This window comes from Chiroxiphia lanceolata, chromosome 5 (assembly GCF_009829145.1).
Source record: "Chiroxiphia lanceolata isolate bChiLan1 chromosome 5, bChiLan1.pri, whole genome shotgun sequence".
NCBI lineage: Eukaryota > Metazoa > Chordata > Aves > Passeriformes > Pipridae > Chiroxiphia > Chiroxiphia lanceolata.
Genome location: NC_045641.1, coordinates 42,797,829 through 42,817,628, shown reverse-complemented (window position 1 = coordinate 42,817,628; position 19,800 = coordinate 42,797,829). Strand labels below are relative to the sequence as shown.

Sequence of the window (19,800 nt, the reverse complement as noted above, 5' to 3'; positions counted from 1 at the left end):
ATTGCTTTTCCTTTCAATTTGGTAGAACCGAGAATTTTGCCATACTTAAACTATTATCCTGCTCTATCAGTCCCTGCTATGAACTTATTCATTTGGTTTTCTATTTCAGTAACGTAGTGAGAAATAATATAAGCTTAGTATATGTAGAGGAATATGGACAAGAATTAGAATTTCCTCTTGTGTGTGTTCTTGGATAACTTATTTTTTTGCTGCTTTGCTTCTGAGATATGTAAGATGCATAATGTATGAGTTCCTTTAGAAACATACTTACTCTTCCTCTGAATGCAGACGCCTGCTTTATGGTCTATTTTGCCACTAACAATACATATGAATTTCTACTTGTTATAAAGGTATTTGTATTTCTCATTTTGTGTACCTTGTGTTAAATAGAGATGGTTATGTTGATTGAACATAATGATAATATTCATAATTATAATTTAGGTAACATATTACTGTTGCCAAAATCAGCCAGTCATCCTAATCATTAAGCATGGAAATTTATATAATTTTTCCTTCAAATTAAAGCATTTTATATTAGGCAAGGTTATTTTATATTCAGAAAATTGAATAATATTTCACATAACAAGTAATTCTTCACAGAAAGTTAACAATATTTTTCATAAGTAACTAATATGATGGACTTCTGTGTTGGTGCTGTACCTAGCCGTTAACACAACAGGACCTCAATTTTGATAGGGGCATAGGCTGTGACAGCAGTATAAATATCTAATCAAGTTAATTAAGTGTAAAAAGAGGGAGTCAGGAGTAAAGTCATTGTGTAAGGAGTCTGTTAGATTGATTGAAAAAGTACTCTGCTGAAAATATATCAAACACCCACAAAACCTGAAGTTCAGAAATAAAAATAGAAATAGTTATTTGAGGTCAGTATTATACTTTCCCATACTTAAATTTAAGTAATGTCCCTACAGTATAGTAAGGTATTAAAGTCACAACTATTTAATATGGTAGGCGGCTCATTAAAACAGTCCTAATTCTGCAATATTTCACAGTAGGGAAGACTGTTGGCAAAATGTGGCATCAAAATGGACTGCTGAGATGCTGAAGGAGAAAGGAAGGAGAATATAACAGGAACTGAAAAATAGGCTATTACAAGAATATGCAGTCAGTTATTTTACAAGAAAATAAGTAAGAGTATGACTTATAAATAAACCTGAAAGTTTCTTATGAATGTGTAATGGTAAAAGAATTATTAGAGGAAAAATAATATATAAAATATATTAAGGGCAAAGAACTCTTAAAGGACTTTTACAATGACTTTTACCTTCACAGTTCAGAAAAAAAGTTTGAATACTTCACAAAAAGGAAAATCTTCATTTTGAGGTTTGTTTGAGGGTAGTAGTGAATGGGAATATTATGGGTGCACTTGAACAAGAAATACTGTCATCTCAAATGGCAGTATACAGTTATGTTTAGACAAAATTATGAGCCCTTATTCAATTAAGCTTAGGAAGTTATTCAGATGAGCAGACACCAGGTGTTTACCAGAGTTTGAGCAGATTCTCTGCAAGGATGCGTAGCTTTTACTGAGTATGAGTCATCTGGGTTTCCAAGGACGCCTGAGATATCCCAGACTATGTCTGGGCAGCTGGTCTTTACCTGCCAGTCCAGAGGGACATACAAGAAGCATTTATCCTGTCATTCAGCCGTCTGCATATCTCTCAAATACCTTAGGATACCTCAAAAGGCACTAACTGCCTCTGTTGGAAGCATATGAAGCAATAGATCTCCTCTGATTATAATGGGTGCCTATAAAAGACCTCACATACACACAGTAAATCTACAATGAGAAATACTAATCTTGAACTGCATCCCACTCCAGGAACCAGTACACCAACCTTTGAGCTAGTCAGTTGTATCACAGGCCCTTTGCTAATCCTGACAGCACAAAAGAATATGAGATACCCTAAACTATCTTGGAGAGGCCTGACAGACTGGATGCTGAGCCTGTAGTTTTCTGGAGGTGGATGAGGTGGGATACTTAGAGTACCTCCATGACATTGGTCATCTGTGGAGGCCAGCATATTGAACATTGGAACTCCCTTTATAGCTAAGCGAGAGCAATAGGAACTACTTGAGAATGTTTTATGTACCATCTTCCTCAATAACACTAAAGCATGTCTGGAGAACCAAGTCCAATGTAAATATCTACACTGAGAAGTTTGGTGAAATGATTTTCAGGTTTCTTAATAGAAAACATTTTCAGAATGCCCGTTTTACTTCCACTCCTGTGAAGTGAACACTGTCTGTAGGACAGACAAAAAACATTGCAGTGTATTAAAATGGTAGAAAGCAATTCATATAGTATGACAACTAATTACTTGTAAGGCTGTTCTTTTAAACCTTCACTATGGTCTAGCAGAAATACATAAGAGAGTAATGAACTCTAAATGTTACTTCATTAGGAGGAACAGCCAATTTTAAAACTGATTTGAAACCTTCCATCTTTGACACACAAGTGATACGAAATAATTATCCCTCATGAGGCAAGCTAAAGATAATTCATAGCAACTTCCTGTTGTGGAAGCCTAGCCCGATAAAATTACAAAAGAAAAAGTGACAGAACACCAAAATTGTGAGTGGAAAGATTTTATTTGGTTTTCCTACTCACTTTTGATGCAAATAGGGATTTTCCCTGACATAGTTTCTCAATTTGCATTAAATAGTCAGCATTTTAAATTCCATATTGAATCATTTTTCAGGCCACTGAAATATGATGTGGTGATTTCAGTTTCATATAAGATGACCTAGTCAGAATGAAATAATAAATATATTGAGTTGAAAGAAGCTTCATTGAAAGTTTTCAAACAAATAAAGAAATATGCTAAATTTAAACCACTACATCACATATTAATTATTTCAAAAATATGTTGTTTGGGGGAAAAGGATAGAGATTTCTTTCTTGAGAAATGTAAATGCTTAAAGAATATCTATGTGGGCACCAGCTCTTAGGTTATGGTTTGAAACAATAGTTCTAAATATCAGGAAAAAAGACTGAGAAAAGGGATGTCTTTAGCTGGAGACTAATGGTATAGATTGCTCGTTGAAGGGAAGATCACTTGCAGCTTACCAGCTGAGTTTTGAATATCTAAATGGATGGAGACTCCAGAATCTCTATGGGCAACCTCTCCAACTGTTTGATCACCCTCATGATATTTTTTTCCTGTTATCTAGTTGGCATTCCTCATTTTCACAGAATCACAGAATGGTTTGGATTGGAAAGGACCTTAAGTATCACCTAGGTCCAACCTACCCGCCATGGTATACCTTCCACTACAACAGCTTGCTCAAAACCCTGTCCAACTTCCAGGGATGGGGCATCCACAACTTGTCTGAACAGCCTGTTCCAGTGCCTCACCACCCTCATAGTAAAGAATTTCTTCCTCATGTCTAACCTAAACCTACTCTTTCAGTTTGAAGCTATTCCCTTTGTCCTGTCACTGCATGCCCTTATAAATAGTCTCTCTCCATCTTTCTTGCAGTCTTCCTTCAGGTATTGGAAGGCCTCAGTTGGTCACCCAGGAGCCTTCTCTTTTCCAGGCTGAACAATCTCAATTTTCCTAGCCTTTCCTTGTAGAGAAGTGCTCCATCCATCTAATCATCTTGGTGTCCTTCCTCTGTGTTTATTCTAACAGGTCAGTTTTCTGTGCCGTGGACCCCAGAGCTGGATGCAGCACTCCAGGTGGGGTCTCACCAGAGCAGAGGGGCAGAATCACCTCTCTCAACCTGCTGGCCACACTGCTTTTGATGCAGCCCTGGATATGATTGGTTTTCTGGGCTGTGAGTGTACATTGCCGGCTCATGTCCAGGCTGTCATTCACCAGCACACCAAAGTCCTCTTCAGCAGAGCTGCTCTAGATCTGTTCATACCCCAGCCTGTACTGCTACTGGGGGTTGTGCCAACTCAGGTGCAGCACCTTGCACTTTGTCATGTTAAACCACTTGATATTTCCATAGGCCCACTTGAGCCTGTTTGGGTCCCTCTACATGGCATCCCATCCTTCAGGTGTGTCCTCTGCACCACTCAGTTTGGTGTCATCTGAAAATTTGCTGAGGGTGCACTTCATCTGTGTCATGAAGGAAGATTAATGTCCCAGTACAGACCCCTGAGGGACACCTGTTGTTACTGATATCAATCTGAGCTGTTGACCACTACCTTCTGGATGTGACCATCCAACCAATTAATGAGTCACCTAACAGTCTACCATTTCAATCGATGTCTCTCCAAGTTAGTGTGAAGGATGATGAGGAGAACACTGTCAACGACTTTATAGAAGTCTGCATAAGCGACATCTGTAGCCCTTCTCTTGTCCACTGATGTAGTTAGTCACTTCATTGTAGAATGCCATTTGGTTGATCAGGCAGGACCAATAAATGCCAATTTTATTTATTAAAAAGTAATTTTTTATGTAAAATAATAATAGTCTCACTCTTGATCCCCTAAGTGTTTTAATATTTTTCTTTTATTTCTTGTTGCCCAAATTAACAATTTTCCGCAGAAATATATTACGTAATCTCAGACTGGATCAAAAGTGCCCATTAGTGATGGTGTGTAATTGTCTTGTCACTTTTTACAGAAGCAGCACAACTCACATTTGATACGTCCACTCATGCTTAAAGTATTAATAAAAACCACCCTTACTTTATGAGAGTTAACGTTACCCATATTCAGGCTCCAAATAAAGACTCCCACAAAGCAATTATTCCATTCAAACAGATAGTGGTAAGCCATGTTTAGTGGCCTTTACAATTTCCGATTACAAAACTGTCCATTCTTACCATGTTTTCATTTACTTTTTTTTATTCTTTGTTTCTGTTCATTTGTCAGTCAATTAAAACTGCTGCTGTTTCAGGCAATTAACTGTAATGTTCACCATCCTCTTGGTACATATTGTTTTGCTGGGCAGAGACTAAACACTTAAACTGACAGAGTCAAGCTCCCCCATGAGTTTAACTGAGATGCTGTTAACAGCTTACCTTCTCAATCCTGTTTCTTTTCAATTAAATCCAAACTAGTAGCTACATTTACAATTCTTTAAACCTGTTTGGTCTGTAGACTACCTGAGTCAACTCCTAGTCCTCCCTTAGAAATGTAGCTATCCAGAAATGATCCTGATTTCCTTTTATGTCAAGGTAACCCACCTAGCTGATTGAGGAAAGCCAGTTGATGTAATCTTTTTAGATTTCAGTAAAGCTTTCGATATTGTCTCTCACAGGATCCTTCTGGACAAAATGTCCAGCACACAGCTGGATAAGCACATTATGGGTGAGGGAAAGTGCTAGATTCTGCACTTGGGATGGGGCAACCCTGGATATTTGTACAGACTGGGGAATGAAACGCTGGAAAGCAGTGCCATGGAAAGGGACCTGGGGGTCCTGGTTTATGTCAAGTTGAATATGAGTCAGCAGTGCCCTGGCAGCCAGGAGGGCCAACAGTGTCTTGGGGGGCATCAGGCAAAGCATGGCCAGCTGGTTGAGGGAGGTGATCGTCCCACTCTGCTCTGCACTGGGGCGACCTTACCTTGAATATCGTGTGCAGTTTTGGGCATTGCAATACAGGAAATACTTTAAGCTATTAGTGAGTGTCCTAAGGAGGGCAATGAAGATGGTGAAGCATCTGGGGGGGGGAAGGCATATGAGAAGCAACTGAGGTCACTTGGTCTGTTCAGCCTAGAGAAGAGGAAACTGAGGGGAGACCTCATTGCAGTCTACAACCTCCTTGTGAGGGGAAGAGGAGGGGCACGCATTGATCTCTTCCCTGTGGTGACCAGTGACAAGACCTGAGGGAATGACCTAAAGTTGCGTCAGAAGTTAAGTTAGATATTAGAAAAAAGTTCTTCACCCAGAGGGTGGTTGGGCACTGGAACAGGCTCCCCAGAGAAGTGGTCACAGCACCAAGCCTGGTAGAGTTCAAGAAACATTTGGACAACGCTCTCAGGCACATGGTGGGACTCTTGGAGATGGTCCTGTGCATGGCTAAGAATTGGACTTGATGATCCTCTTGATTCCCTTTCAACTCAACATATTCTGGGCCTCTGAGTCTGTGATCCCAAACTATATAGCTTTTATATATGAAGTGCTTGAGGTTTATTTGAAGGGAGTGAAATGACAACGGATTATCAATTTTCATCAGTTACAATACCTGTAGAAGTAGTGTGATTTTTTTTCCCTATTGTAAAATGTCTTTCAGTGTTTCTATCAGTGAATTCTTGTTCCTGTAAGGGATCAAAAGTTTGACTAATTGTTTCTTGCAATAATGTAAAAGCAATATATTCAAATCTCATACTTCAGAACAGAAAGTAATTAACAGCTAAGTCTAGGAAGGAGTGTGTGCCCCAATTGATTAATTGGCAAAGGTTATTGTTTGGTTCACTAACTGAATGATCATGATAGAATCAGCGGAGGTTCAGCCGTTACTTTAACTGCATTCTATTTAGGTGAACTATGTGACCTTCTAATTTTTTAAGACTAAATCACCTTAGTTTTCTGATTATCTGATCTATAAAACTGGTTTTGCTTTCATATGTTTCTAGAAAGTATCTCTAAATATGTCCCATGGAGGAAGACTTCTCTTCATTTATCGATATTCTATAGCTTAAGTAAGTTGAGTGTTTTAATCCACACAATAGAATTTATTTAATAATTCATTTTCCTCTATAATGTCAGCTTTTTGACTTTTTGTTTAGTAGATCAGTTTTTACATAGATCTGACAATGGTGACTTCAATTATCTAAAATGTAATAACTCAAGCAAGAAAAGTCTAAAAAAAAGAGGGTCTAGAAAAAGACCATTGAATCATTGTTTTTTTCTCAGTGCCTTTCTCTTAGTTTTTCTTGTTAATCCTTCTTTGCTATATTTAAATGTTCTTTTGTCTTGAAACTATCATCCACATAGGTTATTTTGTTTTTCTCTTTCTGACATTTATTTTCCAAGTGTGTAGCCACTGGAAATTCTGTGTACTTCTATTTCTAAAAAAAGGTTTGTTCCTTGAAAATAGTAGTCACTCTGTCAATTACCTTTTTTTTTTTTTCTGAAAGAATACTAACGGTTCAGTAAGACAATGAAATATTTTCCCTTCCTATCAGCTACCACCCCACCCTCACTCTCTCTATTCCCCTCACTTCTCTTCCTCTTTTCATGAGTGTCAAATAGTTATTTATTCCCCAAATGTGGCAAGAAGTTGGCATCATGCTGTAGACTTTTTTATGTAGTCAAAATAAATTAATCTACAGCAGAATTGAACCTGGAATATGGATTGGTGTGTGTGCATTTTCTGTATATAAATCCACATATACAACTTAAATATTATTCTGGTAGTTTATTATCACTAGGATGTTTATCTTGTTTTATATGTTTGTAAATAAATTCACCTTTTGAAAGGTCATGTATCTTTTTCGTGTTTAGAGTAGTTTCCAAATTACTTAAATAGCAAGGATTTCCTATGTGTTTTGCCTTTCTCTGCAAAGGCAATGAAGAAGTAATGTTTTCCCTCCCTAGGGGCTTTAAAATCTGTGCTTAACAACTTCTTTTGTATTTTGCCCTTATGGCATAACAACATACCAGTTTTCACTCCCATTTTTCTCCCTCCGGAGAGTTATTGCTATGCTTGAGTGAATAGCATATACTCGAATCACTTCACATCATCATTTTACTAAATGGATTTAGTCTGGATGATGCATCTTTCTCTTTGGGAAGTTCTCCTCCTTCATTTTTTGACGCAACAGAAAACTGAAACCATGCATCAGATGTATTAGGAAACCTATAAATGTTTTAGAAGTGTGCATATATAGAGACGCTTCAGATGATAAAAGAACAGAAATGTGTAGTCAGGTGTGACAGGTGCCTCTTACTCTGTTATCACACTGTGCCAGGAAATTATTTCTGAATCACAGAACCTCACTTTTGATGAAAATTCCACCAGTCAGATTTCCTCTGTATCATATATTAAACAAGCTTTACTCTGGTATATTTACAATGCTCCAAAGTGTTATGGCTTCTACAGCAAGATTATTCAAGAGTCTTCCACTCTTTATACTGGTTTTTTTCTGAAACTCAGCCCTATTTTCTGTTTTAAACTTACTGAAATGGAGAGAACCGAACATTACTTTTGACTGCATCAATATTTAAAACCAAGGAGACAGTTTAATTCCAGGGATTTGTGTTACATAATTATTTTAAGCACCCTAAACAACATAACTGCTCACAGGACCCCCAAAAAATTGTAAGAAGTGGAAACCTGAATGCACAAGGATGCACACAGATGAAGGATAAGATTCTTTATTTAATGGGAAAAAACCCAAACAATTCATCATTATTTCAGCGGTCAACTTACCTTATGGCAGAAGTCATATGTATTCCATGCCACATGGTACTCTTTTGGTAGTGAATTTTAAGGACCAAAACCTATAAATATCACCTTATACTAATTCTGTAGCCTTAATTCCTGATTTGTTATGAAAGGACACTCAGGTTGTCACACAGCATTCCAGGCATGCTTACTTTTATTCCCTAGCAATGTGACTGAAAAGGAACATCACTATATGTATCTACTAGGATTAACATTAGTGAAATAGATTTCCTGACATTAAATTTGTTTCCCAGCTAGAGAGGAGTAAGGAAATTTAGGTGAGAATCTCTGGAGGAAAATTTGAGAAATAAATTGAAAAACAAATTCATTGTTTGAAGCAAAATTGCATCTGCACTTTACCTGTTGGCATTTCAGTTGCTCCTCAACATGGAAGTGAAATCCTTTTCAATGGCATTTCTTCCCTTTGATTCCTCTCAGAAAGATAATTTTCAGAATGACAAGGAAAATAGGCTTTGAAATGTGAGTGTTACACTGACAATAATTCTTTTTTTTTTTTTTTTTAAATAAGGAAGGATAGAAAACCAGGAAAAAAACCACAGTCCATTGGACTCCTGTCAATGTTTAAGTTACAAAACAAGTAAGGAAATTGTAAATAAAAATCACAGCAGCCACAGCATAGAAGCAAATATCTGACGTATAAATATTTCTTGATAACCCCATATTCCCGACTGCGCATGAAAACCCCATTTCTTAAGAGTTTTTCAGAATATACCTCTGTGAGGACTTCCATTTACTTCTATTTTAAATCATTAAAATTGTAATAAACCCCATAGTATTCAACTTAAATACAAAACAAACCAAAACCAACCAAAACTAAACAGCCCAACCTGGACCAGAAAGAATGTCTTTCCTTATTCTGATACTTGGGCTATGAGCCCAAAAAATTCTGGTTTTGCCCTGCTGCACAAACATATCAAAATCTAATCAACTGAGGAAAAAAAACAAAATTACAGACCTGTACATATTGGAATAAGTCAGAATTAATGAAAATTAATCCAGTGTTCAGATGATAAATCGATATCTGTCAACGAGAAACTTTTGTACCTGCTTAGACTTTTATATCACAAAAGGTCAGGAATACTTTTTCAAGGATCTTACTAATTTTCTTTTTTGCTTCCAGTCATTTTCCAGGTGGCCTTATCTTTCAAGCTTACATCTTTGCTCAAAGTTTCACATCAGTTCAAATCAGAAACAAGAACTATGTGTTTTTCCAGAGAGGGTGACTCCAAAAGCCAGTATATGGTGTATATTAGAGAACTCATGAGCTCCTCCGAATGCCTGGAACTGAGTGCACTCTCTAATCATGTCCCAGTTTTATATGGAAGCATATAAAAGCCCGCTTCTTTTTGCAGTTAAGTATCTTGTATGTAAAAAAAGCTTGCTTGTATGGAAGGTAAATGTGAGTATCCACCTCTGGTAGAAGGTCTACCTTGTTCCTAATGGAGTGAACTTTGGACAGCAGGTATAAACACTGTATTTTTGAGCACTGGTATATTCTGAACAGAAATCAGATTACTGATTCTAACAGCTCTTCTTCAGATGATTCAGAAGATACTGTTGCCTCTCACCCAATGAATTACTTGTCCTATTATTCCTTAGTCTTGATTATTCTTTACAATTTTCAGTACTGACTAATTCAGCAGTATTTTCTAATTTGTTTTGTAGACAATCCTTGGATTAATATTTAGTATAAAACATCATGCTCATTGTACTCTGGTCTACCGTGTGTGATATGTACAAGGTAAAAATGAAAGTAGACGTCTCACTTCTTGAGTATATGATATCTAATTCACCTCTGCACCCCCATATACAGGATTTCTTCACATGATAAGATCCTAAAAACTGACAGTAAAAATTAAATATTTGAAGGACAAAAGGGGAAATTGGTGCATTGCACAAGTAATTGCCAGTCCTGCTGTAAAATATTAGTATCACATACACTTTAATATGGTTGATATATGATGAAATACATGATGAATAGATCATAATGAAACCATTTTTAGAAAATAGACCAGCATCAAATCTTATTTTTTGCCCAAAGCGAGTATAGTAGCAAAAGTTTTCCAGGTGAATTTCCCTGAAACTTTTATGCTGTGCCAATCCTTTTGTTAAGTCTGAAGGTAAAGCTGCATGGGAATAAAAAAAAAAAACGTTTTGGAAATTTGGATAGAACGTGAATAGAAAATAAAATTAATGCATTTAATACCTGTGAAATTAAAAAAAAATAAATTTTATAAGTCATATAGGGGAAGAACCATATTGCTTATCTTTTGTTGATTGGAAGAAGCAAAAGAATTGTTACTTTTTCAGAAAGAGAAAAAAGGCCCTTGGTGACTTCTACATATGAGGCTGAATAGAAAGTGTGGTTTCAATCAAAGCAGAACTCCAGGTGTGCTTTAGCAATCTATACAAGCCTATCCATCATGCAGATTTTTGTCAGGCCTTTGCTTGTTTATTTTTGATCCAGTTTTGACTGGTTTATAAACCTCTGCTTAAGGCTACCCTTTCTATCACATTTCATGTACTAGTGTGATGCATTTAATCAGTGATAAGAATAAATGCACACTCTCTCTTTTATGTATTAGCATATTATGGAAATATAATAAAGGAGATAACTGTTTAGAACAGCATGACTCTTTTTCATAAAATGTGAATTATAAATCTCTATCCAATGGGCTAATCACAATGCATTAGGCATCTTTTCTGAGAAGCAGGAAAATTGTAGAGTGAGATTCAGATAGGTACGATTAACAGAACGTACAAAATTGGAGAAAAAGGTGTTTCTAAAGAGGCTCTAATCACAGGGTTTAAAAGGAAATCACTTTTACAGAGGATTAATTACATGGCAAAGTACACTCTCCTAATCATCAAAATAATTGTGGTTATATGTGTGGTGTGTTATTATCCCAAATAGCAGAGTGTGGAAGCTATCAAAAAAAGAGATGGTATATTTTATTATGCTTCTGGACATAAAAAGTTTATAAACCACTTTTAGGAGTGAAATCTTAATAAATAGAAAATATTTTGCAAAATAATTATAGATTTTATTAGATTTGCCTTAGAGTTTAATTCTCTGAAAGTTTGTTCGGTCTTATCCTTTCTGAAGTATATTATACTTTGTGTTTACATTGTTTGAATTCTTTCCCAATTAATATAATGCAACTTGCCACTTGATTACTAGAACACTGTTCAGCTATTCTGCTAATAACACAAATTACACTGTTACAATTATAGCATGAAATATTTGTGACCTAGAGACAGAAGGAACTTTTTCATATAGCAGTTTTAGAAAGCAGGGAAGGAGTGGCCCAGCAGCATCTGCCTTGATGTATCCAACTCCTCAGAAGCTCATAAAATGAATGTTTATGTCTCTTTCTTCAGGTAAGAATCATTTTCCTCTCTAAGCTGTTAGGAGATCTACTGGTATAGTTCTCATTGAGACTTCCCCCATCAAAATTTGTCTGCATGTAAATAAGTATGACTCCTGAGGACATTCCTTTCTTGAAGACTGCAGTTTCCAGTAATATTCGATTCTGAGAGGCAGCTGAAAAAGCTGTATCTCAGACTCAAAAGCAAGCTTGCTTGGAAAAAAAAGTATACATATTTTGTTAAGTCATGTAAAAAAATTTGAATAATGGATTACTATGAAAATTTACCAAGTAACCAATATATACAATTTTTTATTCTCAATGGACTTTAGAAATTAGGGAAGAATTACAGGAACATAATCTGATTATGGTGTTACATGTACAAGATAGAAATTTTTACACACTTTATATCAAGTAATCAATGAATAAAATGCATACTCAGGTACTAGAATTCAGGAACTTCTCTCCAATTCAGTCTCTAATATATTCTGTTCTTTGCGGCATAATGGACCAACCTATATTAGTATTTTAGTATAACTCTGGAGTGAGCTTTTGAAATGAATTGCATTATTTTCTCTGCTTATTGGAAATTATCAGTGGCACAGCTATTGCATGAAAAATGGAATACTGTGTATGGGTTATTTTTCAGACTGTTCTCTGTAGAAACAACAGATAGATGTGGATTTGAACATGCTTGGACAGAGGAGGTCCTAAATCTAGGCCTACTGCTTCTCAAGTACTCCTTTTAACCACTAAAGCAGGTTTATTGTGAATATGGTACCTTTCAAAGGGACCCAAGAGAGACAGAAAGCAGAGGGGGAGTTTCCTGTGCAGTGAGCACCCTATGCTAAGTAAGCACCCCAGAGGTCCTGTGTGCCTCTGAAATTAGGTTCTATCAGACCGCAAGCTAAGTCAGGATATTTTTTGCGTAAAGCTCAGAATGAATTGAAGACACAGACTTGAAAGCCAGTCTTCTCTACTCTGCTGTCATCAGCCTAATGTACCTTTGGAAAGAACATTCTTTAGCTCATGTTTCTTCCTAGGACCAGCATCTTTTCAATGGCTGTCTAAACTGTGATAAGTTTAACATGGTCCTTTTCAGATTCCTATGAACAGTTTTTCCAATATTCAGGACCTGTAGATCTATATATGTTCCTCGAGCTTCTCAGGAGTCCCTCAGTCCCAGCAGTGGTGTGGTGTCCCAGGTCACCACCATCCCGTCATACCTGCATGTGCTCTGCCTCCATGGCTCAGGAAGACCTACAGATCAAGTGGCAGGAAAAGGCAAACAAATTGTCTTCTGCTCTGCAGTACTATATCCTCGCAAAGAAAAAGTATGTACAATAACCTGGGCAAAAGCAGATCTATCTTTTGCCATACATCTCCCGTAGCCACCAGGACTTTCAAGAATCAGGCCTCTCAAAATAACAAGAGTTATGTAATTTTGACTTCGGCTTTTGTGCAAGAGCTGGTCTCCTCTAAGAGACACATTTTATTCTTTCCCATTTTTTACTCTTCTCTGAATTTAGGGAAATAACGTTCACTAATGAACAAATAAAGGTGTACCTGAACCCTTTATACATCTTCATTTGAACAATGCTTGGGTTGCAATTTGGACTATTGCTCCCTTATTCTTGATTGACAACTATACTGTGTTTTACATATCTACATTCTTCTCTAAATACTATCTTTTGTGTAATCAGATATCATATACTGATAGCTTCCCCAAAGGGCAAAACATAAGCAGTCCAATGCATTTACAATTTTTTTCAGTTTTGAATTAACAGCAATTACTAGAGATCAAAATAAATAAAAGGAACAACGGTTAAGAAAACACCCTTTTTTGAAAACTATGTTGAATACTCACTATTTGATCTGTTGTATCTCTATATTTATGGTACTTCATATTGCATATTTTACTGTTTCAGGTTATAATCCAAAGCTCATTTAGTTCAGTGGGTTTTAAGTCAAGCTCATTCATGTTGGCACAGTTGTAGGAATTCCAGGAGTAGAAAATAGTGATATTATTGAACAGCTACTGAAATCTCAAAATTGTAAGATGCTGATGAGGATTAGAACCATTAAGGGGAGTAATATTTGGTCATCAGGCTAATTTTAAGAATTTCAACAGTATCCCTGCTCTAACTTGTAGCAGAGTCAAATTCTGATTGCTACACTGAATCAGAGGGTTAGAAAATTCAAACTTGTTTTCCTCTTCCTTCTTTGCAACATCAACTATTTACTTCCTTCTGCCTTCTTTGCAACATCAACTATTTTCTTGCCTTTGAATATATTGTATCAATGGTCTGAATTTGCCATGTAGAAATACCATGGCACTGCAGGACTACATTTACAGAACAAGGTTGCAAGAAAAGGTATAGGAGAAACATGTACAATAGATCTTGTGGAGAAATGTATACTACCAATACCTCATTTGACTATATCTCTCAGTGTACTTTCCGTCTCATTATGTGGTAAACAGTAAAACTACTGTTTGTAAAAACCCCTAACTGTCATGAATATTCAATCTGGAGTTCAGTAGTCCACGGGGAGATACATCTGTTTTTTTAAACAGGGAATTTAGTGACATAAATCTTGTTTACAAGAAAAATAACTCAGAATATGTGGTATAATCCCCATGTAATCTTTTAACATTTTGGTTCTCTCCACCATTCCTTCCTTCTATAATTAAATGTATTTGATTTTGTTTTAATTTTACTTCTCTGAAACAAGTTGTTTTTAAAGGTCTAATTTTGGATTTTATTCCTCCCTTCAGGGTTAACATTTATAATGGAAGGGTGCAATAAAGAAAGTAATTTTGATGACTTTACATAGCAGAAAAATCAGGATCTTTTTGAATTTATTTTTCTTCCAGTTTATTTTAAAATGAAACCTAAAGATGCTTCATAGTCAGAGCTGTATGGAAAGTTTCTGCATCTTCAGTACTGAAGTTGTAGCTTCACAGTGTCATATATTTCTCTACCTTCTGAACAGCATATACTGCATACACAGTTAGAGAGGTGTGGTGCAAGTATTTTTTTTATGTTATTGTTATAGTATAACCCCTTGAAATCTAGTACCTGAAGAGAGTGTAATTAGAAATAAACTGGAAGAGAGGCAGAGTGATCCATCAGCTGAATATCTTTAGATCTGACAAGGTTGTGGGTTGATATACTAATAAAGACATATTTAAGTTTCATTTTTTCCAATTTTTAAATGGTTTTTGCTAGTTTCCAATTGGAATTGAGTTCAGAAAGAAGTAGAATTTTTCTACTAGGGTTACTTGTATTGTTTTTATGGAGAGTATTAAGTGAGATTTCCAGACATATACTGGGACATAAAGCTCAAACATTATAGGTTTTGACTAGGCAGAAGAATTCTTCAGATGTGTTAATGGAAACAAGGTTGAATATTGTAGCTTTAAACTGCTACTAATTTTCTTTTCTGTAATAAGAAGGTGACAATGATATCTTATATTTTCGAAATCGAAGCTTTTGAATCATGAGTAGAATATCGAAAACAAGAATGTGTTACACTTTCCCAAGGGAGAGATGTTTCATTATAATGGATTACTTTGTAGTAGTCTGATTTCTGACCTTGTGATTTCAAACCACAAGTAAAATTATTACCTTGTTTTAAGCTGTCCTTTGAGAACTACCCTTGATGTTTTGAACAGTTCACCAAGAATTTTCTGGGAACACTTTTCTGAAATTAGGAAGTGACTTTAAACAGAGTAAGTTAAAAATTTAAATAATTGATGCCAGGAATATGCAAAAGGACTTGCTAAAATGTGCACAATAAACCATTGAGCACATGTAAAAGACATATCCATTACCTGGATCACTGATTTCACACCACTTGGTCTGATGTTTTACTTGTTAGCATCTACTTGCATTACTGTTTGGATAATCAAATTCATTTTACATAGTATTGGAAGACTGTCATGAAACTATAGCTAATTTATACCAGAGCAATCCATTCTTGCAATGCTGAAATTCAGGATTTGGTCATGTTCTATATTAATATAATTATAGGAACTATGTGTATAAAGTATTTAACGTCTATGTGAATTAATAGTTCAGTAGATCTCTGTTTTTCATAGTAAGAGGATTTATGTACTGTGGACTTTTATTTATGATGAAATTATTTGAGAATGACAACACTGTCTTCTATTACCTGTTTTTCCATTGACGAGGCAAGATTGAGACTTTCTCCACTGTGGTTTTGTTATTTTTTTGAAAGTAGGCAGTCAATCAAGTGCCATACGTGCCTGGAATAAGAAACACACATTCTGAAGATAGTCATAGCCTCTAAAATTATACTGTTATATTTATGTGGAAGCCTGAAAAAAAAAGAACCACATTTGAAAAAGGATGACTAGATAGGCATGTAAAGTAAAATGCAGTTAAACCTCATTCACCTGTTTCCCTACAGGGCTTAAATTCACATGGAACCCTCTCAGCCAATTAATGAGAAAGGTGATTTACTGTAGCTGTTTTTATTGGTATAAGAAATGGTCTGAACACCTGAAAGAACAAACAAACAAACTAAAAAAAACAGCACCTCAAACCCTCACAAAACCTCCATCCAAAGTCATGGAAATATTGACATCAGAATGAAATTCTAATCTCTAATAATTTTTGTCACACCTGCAAGGTTTTTAGTCTTATAAAAATGACAAGGAGCACTTGCAGACTAGCATAATAAGCTGGATTAATAAGAGGGTCATGTCTGAATATACAACATATTCTTCCCCCTTTTCTGCATACCTCTGGAGTAACCAGTATCTGTTCTCCGCAGATTCAATGTACGGTTAAAGAATGTGCTCAATTATCTTAATTTATGCAAATCTTATCATGTTTACATGTTTGTAGGATACAACACTATTCTTAAAATAGTACCTCTTTTATATCTAAAAATGAATTAATAACATTATTTTTATAAGCAAAGTCTAGTATTTATACTGACAATAGAAATAGTTTGGGAAACAGCCATTGTATTTTATAAAAATTTATTTTAGTCACAATAAAATAATAATATAGATAGAAAATAGATAACATATCATTTAGTATAGAAAATGATTTATAGTGTTAATAACTGTGTTAACATCTATATGTTAGAATACTAATAACTTTGTAAACATTATTTATAACAGTTTAAATTATAGCAATTTCAATAAAGGTAAATAGAATTGTATTATATATGGAAGGGACAAGAGTTTGTGACTTTTGTTCTGTCTCTAAAAGACATGGTTCACTTGAGGCCATTGTGGAGAAGTAAAGATAGTGTTGGAGCATCTATCATTAAGAAAAAAGTAGTTTCTTAACTGGTCGGGTACCTGACTCCATGTTATTAAAAATTTTGGACTAAGTATTACAGCATACTCCGAGCACAAATGGTCCTAGATTTAGTCTACACCTTGGATCTCACATAGTGCCTAAGAAGAGGTCTTATGTTGGTTATTCTGTAACACTGAATTACCTTGGAATTTTTACATTTCCAGTCCAAACTATAGGATGCAGGGAAAAAATCCAGTATCACAAAAATTGTCAAAATTGTCAAAAATGTCTTCCTTGGTTTATGTCTTTTTGATGCTAAATGTGAAGTTATTCAGTTGGTTTAAGTTTCCCTTAAGCAAACTCACAGGGAAGGATTTTACCAGTGTTCCTGGCTGAAAGCCAACCAGAGACCTCAAGGGAAATTTGTGTTGAAAAGACAGGTAGATCCAGAGTTTCTCCAGGAAGAGTTTTATATGTCAAAGAATCAAGATTATGTAAAGAAAAAAGGCACTGATTCAACCTGTCTTTTCAATGACATTGAGAATAATTAGCCTAAGTGCCCTGATATAACAGTATTTCTTCCACACACGCTGTTAGACACTGCCTCAATGATTAGCACTTACTGCATTGAAACATGCCTAGTAGCAAAGTTGATCCATTGTATAAATGTAATTTCTGCATTACATTTATGTAATTTCTGCATAGATTTCTGTGAACAGCACGGATTATCCATGTATATATTTCATTTTCAGTTACTTAAATAAACTTAGAACGAGTGTTTTTTCTTCAACAAAAAATTAAAATCTAGTGATCTTTATCACATTTTTTCTTTTTTCTCATCTGTTAGATTCATTTACTAGTACCAAAAGTTATAGAAGAAGGAAATCATAAGGCAACAGAGATATTACGAACATTCTATTTTTCTTCTCACGAATTCCTATGACAGGAATAATGTGATTTAATCCTCATAACTCATGCTGAGTTTTTGTTGTTTTGTTGATTTGTTTTTTTTTTAATTTTTTTTTGTTTGTTTATTTGTTTGATTTTGTTGGTTGTGTGGGGTTTTTTGTTTGTTTTTAATTTTTTTTTTATAGTGGGACATGAGGAGAAAAGTACTTGTAAATATCCAAACAATGAAATCACAAGACCTACAAAAGGTTATTGTAGAGTAACCTTTCATACTTCTTGTATCTTAGTTCATTCAGACTTCATGACTTTTTCAAAAGACCGTGTACCTATATTTGTCAAGGTGCTGAGAACACAGATGACCCCTTAGTTCTTAATGGATTACCCACACCATGTTTCCAAATGATAATCAAAAAACAGGAGCTTCAGTTTGACTTCTGCAAAACTGAATAATTGAAAATCAGGGCACTACTCAAAACTTTGCCTTAAACATCTACAAGTGTGTTATGAATTGGTTTTTTTTCTACAAGATGTTTCCTACACATTTCATACATACATTTCCTACACAGTTCTATGTAACACTTCAATAAGTTAAAAAGATTTTAAAAGTAGGCTTTCTTCTACCTATATGCTTTTACAGAAGGCTTTTGGCCTCAATTTTACAATTAGTTCAGTAGAATTAATTTGAATATTTTCTTTTTGGTTACATATTTGTAAGTGGATCACACAAGAATATTTTGTTGATGCTTTGTGTGAGCCAGTGACAATTGGCTTTGGAAGAGGATGTAATTACATGAAAAGCACAATTCATTGACACTTACTATAGGTCAGAAAATGCTAAAATGTAACTTTGCATGCTGAAAACATCAGAAATCCTTCATCATAGCTGTGCAAGCAGGAAGGCAAGGAAATAGGGCTACACATCTTTTCAGTTTCCAGGACAAGGTGGTGAAGTTGTGCATTACATCATTGTTTAGAGAGTTTAGATTTCTGGTTTGACATTTTGGATTTTTAGAGTTGAGATGATTCTGCTTTACACTTTCAAGTTGTTTTGTATAATAGAATTCACACTTCTGGTTAGCTAGCTACCAGTGAAGTTGGCAGTTTTTTAATCAACATTTCCCATTTGCTGGGATTTGTCAATTCATATTTTTAATTGCTTTTTCTATCTTAAGTAGAACTTATGGTGGTAGAACAGTCAAATCTTCTCCTCCTCCACTTTTTATTTTTTGGACATGATCTTATAAGAACTGTAATTAATACAAAGGTTTTTATGTTTATTTCATCTTATTATGTTGAAAGGTTAAACGGAAGCTATCTCTCAAGCTAAATTATTGGCTTCCTAATTTCCTTTCCTCCTGATTATTTCTCTTCTTGGTCTTTGAAAATGCTTTTCATTTCCATTAATAATTCCAGCAAGGTCATTTTCGTTTTTTCCAAGTTTTTCTAAGCTAATTTACAAGATTTCAATTCTATACTTGGGGAGGAAATCTGGAGGTACTAAGATGTCAGTTGAATGTCTTCATACCCTTACAGCCTGCATTTCACAGTATTGTTGTTATCCATTGCAAAAAGAAAACCTTACCAGAGCTTTCTGTTAGAGTAGTACATGAACAAGTGTCTTCAGGGATAACTCTCATTTGTTCTAGTATTTGGAGACTGTACAACACCTGGCACTTATTCCTTTAAGTATGGGAGAAATTCTTTAAAAGTCCTAGCCTTCTTTGGAATAATGCAATCATAGGGAAAGTTCTTTAAGATAACTTAAGTTGATCTTGCAAGTAGGTTCTCTTGACAATGAATAAAAAAAAAGAGTGAAGAGAAAACCTTTTGTGTTTGGAACATTGAGAATGCAGAGGGG

At 35.3% G+C, this 19,800-nt stretch overlaps 1 protein-coding gene across 1 annotated transcript in view; it reads left to right on the top strand.

Annotated features, from left to right (window-relative positions):
• Window positions 1-19,800, top strand: part of MGAT4C (MGAT4 family member C) — a 333,944-nt gene that overhangs the window by 231,886 nt on the left and 82,258 nt on the right.